The following is a 6,000-nucleotide window of genomic DNA, read 5'->3' as shown; positions in this document are numbered from 1 at the left end:
CATCAACATAAGAGTGTAGCTCATGTTTTTTGTGTAGGTGTTAGTGTATGTGCCTAAGTAATGGCTACTACATGCATTTTGATTTTTTAGCCTTTTTCACCTGTATGACTTGGCAAGATGCATATGGTGATGAAAGTTTCAGGTTCGTAATGGAATAGCCTTGTGCTTGTAAATAATTTTGTGTAGAGGATCCTATTTAGTTTTAATGGGAATCAGGAGTTTAGCTAAGCCTTTTGCTTGTAGGCCTGTGCCCCATCACCTAGTGACTTTTAACCTACCTAGCTTGCTCTGTTCTATCACATTTGTTAAATTATTTCTTAGAAGATGGCTGGCATATTTATAGTTAGGAAGATGTTTTAGTTTCACGGTATCAGTGCCACTCTGTAAAGACGTCACTATCAGCGTCAAAGATAAATGAGATACGTAGGTATTCACATTATGTACTTTCCCACTTTCGTGTGACAGTAATATAATGTACCTTTTCAGGGAATTGTTTATATAATTGCCGCCCCAAGTATGCCTTCTTATCTATTGTTTGGGAACATACCTGCGTCAGGGGTCCCATCGGATCTATATACAGATATCTCACACAGACAAGATAATCAGTGGGATTCCTACCAGATTCCATCAACGCTATCTATGCTACACGTCGCCTTGATGCTGACCCAGCCTTTGTGTACCTAAAGAGTCTGATCTAGAGACCTCAATCCAAGGTAACAAGGATTGGAGGACTCTTCTCATGGACATGGTACTGGCAGATTAGGTTTAACACACCTAGCTCTCTTTAGGTTTGAGATTAGGTTAATCATTCTAGGGTAGCAGGGCCTATTGCACATCTATTTCATATTCCATGATATTGCAAGATGGTGAGGGTCTTTGTATTCATGACTCTTGTTTTTACCATTCTGTGTCTTGCAATGTTCATTATGCTAATCATTGCAGCCCATGAAATATACAGTAGATTGTTGTCTTGTTAATAAAACCTATTAAAGCTTTACTGCATCTCTTCTATTGCCTGTGTACGACTGAGACATGTTGTTCATGTGACAAAAAGGTAGTCTCCGTTTAACCACGTCCTCCCTGAGATGTCGCGCTCTTGAATTCAAGCGTAAAGGCTGCAACAAATCACCTTCTACTGTTTTGGGTTTTTGGTGAGGTACTGCTTGTGAGACGGAAGGGTTGCGATGACAGTTGCGACTTGTTTTAGGATTCGCCCAGTAACCTACAAACATAAGTACTGTCATCCTTAAACCAGCAGTCTTGCCTAGAGCAAGAGTCAAACTATGACATTTGTGCCATGTAAGTGACATTGTTAATGTGAAAGGGGAGATAGGCAAAACCAGGTTTTGTTACTTCATTTCTCTATGTGTTTGTGTCTCAGGCTCCATGTATTGTGGTTTATTTTGATTCTGAGCCATTGTCAAATATCTGGGTGCTCCATGGTCACACACTGTTTGACAGGACATTACTCACTGATGCTTTCCTTATTTGCTTGTCACAGTAGTGTAGTTTGCAGCCTAGTGTCCATGGATAGGGCCCCCACCAGGACTGTGCCTTACTTCAGCCTCTATATTGACTACATGAGACATGTTTCAGTTAATGCTTGGGTGCCTACAAACTATTCTACAGACACATAGGGTCAACATGCCCAAATTTCCTTAGACAGTGGTGCTTTAGCCATGGCATCATTACACCTGTGTCCCTTTGGAGATGGATTTATTTTGAATTTTTACTCAGAGAATAACCTAGGTTCTCTGTCATATATACTCATACAGACATACAATGCACAGATTTGATTCTGTACACTTGTTTACATGTGCAACATTGTTTCACTGACAGGGACAGTTGTTGCAAAGACTCACCCAAACTATTGATCTGACCTTGAATGTCCAGACAGAGACCACGACTTAACCCCTGCATGTGTCATGGGGAGTAGAGGAGTGTTTCAGTGATGAGAAGAATTCCCAAATTGACATTAGGGAAGACCAAACTGACAGCCCTGACATGGTTGAGGTCAACAGATGGGACAACAAATAGGGATTATTGTGGGGTTTACTGGCATAGTTCTAAGCACAGGGAAAGGAAAAAGTGGCATTTTGGCATAGAAAACTGCTATCGGGAACTTTCATGTGTAAAACTGGTGAAGCCCATACCTTCAACTTCTGATGGTTGTGTTGCTTCCTGTGAGTATGGTGTTGTAGGTTCTGGGGTGACTGCAAGGGAGGGACACACACATCAGGGGCATAAGAAGTGGCTCCACAGTCAAGAGCAGCATTTCTCTCTGCCAAGCGATGAGGCAGCAATGCAATGAGAATGTCCTTCAGGTTTTCCAACAGAGTTTCAAGGCCACCCATAGTGGTAATGTATCTGTTCTGCTTTCACTTCATGGACTCCAGAATATTACGGATAGCTCCCAGCTCTTTGGCTATCTCACTGGTGCCACTTTAGCAGGGCAGTTGTTCATGCCTCCACCCCATGACACCAGTGATATCAGTCAGGGAGTTCTGTAGTCCACAGAGCAGAGTGTGGGTGTCTCGTAAGTGTCCTTATTTGGACTGAGGCACCTCTGGACTGTCTCTAAGGTGCCCACCATGGTCTCCATCCCCACCCACACCACATCTAGCATCTCCCACTGAACTCCTACTGCCCGAAGTTGAAACACTACTTAGGGGTCCTCACAGTCTAGGGCTGGATCTGGTGTAGCAGACTGTGGTTGCTGTGTGCTGGGTGGACCCTCTGGAGACTCTGGAACACTGCTGGCCCTTCTCGTAACAGGAAGGGGTGTGCCAAGTGAGCCCAGTATTTCCCAAAGGGTGTCTTGATCAACGGTGGGCAGGTTCTCATTCTCATCCAGATCGTCATCCCAGAGGGGCAGCTGCTCAGGGGATGTACTTTCATCCTCTGCAATGAGAGAGAGCAATATTAAGGGTTCTTTGTGAGATGTTGGAATGGCTAAACTGTTTGATCATCTGACTTCGTTTTATTTGACTTCAAAAACAACTTTTTTCCAGGATGTATATTACACAGAGGTTTGGAGTGCAAGTTGCACTGCAATTGGCTTTATGATGACAGTATGTCTGCATTCTCACTACAAGCACTGTATGAGCAGACCGACTTTTATGCTCATGCAACATTTTGCATATTGGTTACACAGGTTAGTAGGCCTACCATTCCTGGACATGTGTAATGACAGCTTGTCCACATCTGTCAAGTTGATTTGCATTGGTTGTCTGCTCATGATGTGGTTAGGTTTCAGCAATCTGGGTTTCACACTGTACTCTATGGAACTTTGCCTGGTTGTGCTGGCTCCCATGCACATCATATATTCATGTGTTCAAGGGTTGCATTTCTCATACTTACCCTGCAGAACCCTACACAGGAAAGTTGAAAATATGTGGAAAAATAATGTTGTATCTCCATGTTTTGCCCCCTTTACACCACCCCTGAGGAGGCGTAGCCTATTGGCACATTCCCAGACTAACAAAACCTTGTACATCTGGGAGTTAGTCAAAATCCATGGGTGTTTTATGGGAACACGCATGCAACACCCTTGAAAATGTCTCTCTGTTGCACAGTAAGTCAACAGAGTGATGTGTGAGGGTTGTCTTACTCCATACCTATCAGCCCATGTAAATCCCCACAAACTGGCTTGGCATGTCCTTGTAGATGTGGCTTGGAAGCCTGCACCACCAGTGCATCACAAACAGTGACGCACCAGCGGTGCAGGCCACTTGTCAATATAGGCCTAAAAGTTAGGATGTGCATTGAACCTGGCATTGCACACAGCATCATACATCACACACAATCCTTGCACTATACAATGAACATTCAGGATGACACTCACTGGTAATATCCGGGTCCTTGAAGCTTTCAATCTCTCCCACTGTATATTGCTCGGGTCCACCTAGAAAACATAACATGAAACATTGTATTGCGATTGGTAAACACAAACACTGTGAGCAACTTAAGCACAGTACATATGGATGGCAATTTGCAATGTGAGGGCCTCATTTTTGAGGCCCAAGAGCCACACTGCATCATCAGAGCGTCAATTGATATGATGCTCTGATGATGCAGTGTGCCAGTCCAGATTTACAAGGCCATGCCAAGACCCCTTGCATTGCTTTTCATGGCCTTGTAAATATGGACCCCTATCACACATCAGACTGTGTTCATGGAGTGTTTCACGGGTGTTGCTTGGGATGTTCCCACGCAACACCCTTGAAACACGAAGGAATCTTACACATCCCCAGAATTGCAAGTCAGGGAATGTGTACAATACCTATCCCACCTCAGGGGTGGCGTAAGAGTGAAGCATCTGGGATACTTATCTTTATCCCTCCCGAATTTGTCCTCTCCTAATTGTTCTACATTTTGATGCACACATTGAAAGAGGAAAACCCTTCTTGTGATTCATTTGTGTGCAGGAAAGTGTCCCTCCTGCACAAACACAATCATCTCCACAACACAGGTATCCTTGCATAATGGTGCAAGTGTGCTTGCATTGGCCCATGGTAGCAATTTGTGCACCAGCCTAGAGGGTGAGGGCAGAAAGCACAGTATCGTGTAGATATGGTGCATTCCTGCCCTTTTGTTGTGACACAGGGCAGTGCAGCAAGAAGGCTTGTTGCACTGCCCTGTGTCAGAACTTTGCAATTACGGCCCTCAAAGATTATACCCAAGAAAAGTTTTCGCACATGACACACAGGTAAGCCAGCATCTAATATGTGTATTTACCAACTTCTTCACCAACTTCAATGGTGATGTAGTGCAGCAGGTCCAGATAACGGCTCACTACATCCGCTCAACAATGCTTCAGTTGGTGTACCGTACACTCACTCTGAAACATACGTTGCATCTGTTTGTGAACCTTCAGTCACCAGGTCTTCCACCCCACTGTAGGGTAGCCCTGTAGTACACTTCCACCACTCACTATCATATTTGGGAGGTAATGAGCCACAGGCCACAATAAACCTCCTAACTCCTGCGCATCCATGTTTTTGGCCCATCCCTTGCCAGACATTGCACTCTCCAACACAATTATTACCCCAACAACAACTACCCTTTACTACAATTAAACCTCAGAAGACAGACACCCCACAATACAAAACACAACACAATTGGACACTGAAGTACAGTACACAGTAGAATACTACAGGGTCAATACAGGGACAGCACACACTAAGACTATTTGCACAAAACACCAACACACTCTCAAGACCAGCAACAAAACAACCTGCAACAAGCACAGATAGAAAGACTGTGAGGCAAAGTGAAATTAACTCCTCACTTCCTTGTTTGCAGCATGCCTGACCAATTGCATCATTTCCTGGGTGGATGTGTCACTTTTTTTGCAGTTGCATCGTTTTTTTTCATGCATCCAATTGATACAGAGCCAGTGTGTGCATTTTGCACAAGGGCTGACCAGGAACCATGCGTAAATGTTGACGCATCTGCTGGGATGTGTGACATTTGCTTAACGCACTGGCTGCAAAAATTAGGCAGTTAGCAAATGTGTGGTATTTTTTTCATGCATGAGAAGGGTGTATTGAATGTTGATATGCATGTAAAGTGAACCACAGATTAGTGCATTGAATAAGACTATTGTAAAGGATATGCCTGTTGTGTATGAGTGTGTGACGTGCATGTTGGGTGGGATATTTGCAATATATTTGTGCGGAACAGTGCTGCAAACATTCTCCCTGCACAGTCCTGTGCCACCGGGAATGGTAGAAATGCACCATATCTACAAGATACAGTGCATTTCTGTCCTGTACTCCTGTGCTGGCGCAGAAATTGCTGCCAAGTGCCAATGCAGGCACCCTTGCACGATGATCCAAGGGTGCTTGCGTTGTACTGATAATTGTTTTTGTGCAGGAAAGGTGTATTCCTCTCAGTATGTGTGCTTCAGAATCCAAGAGCATAAAATAGGTTAAAATAAGGATTTTTCTCCCTGCTGTGTCGCTCTTGCGCTACCCCTGAGGAGGCATAGGAATCTGA

The sequence above is a fragment of the Pleurodeles waltl genome, chromosome 4_1 (assembly GCF_031143425.1).
Source record: "Pleurodeles waltl isolate 20211129_DDA chromosome 4_1, aPleWal1.hap1.20221129, whole genome shotgun sequence".
NCBI lineage: Eukaryota > Metazoa > Chordata > Amphibia > Caudata > Salamandridae > Pleurodeles > Pleurodeles waltl.
Note: the sequence above shows the minus strand (reverse complement) of the source record.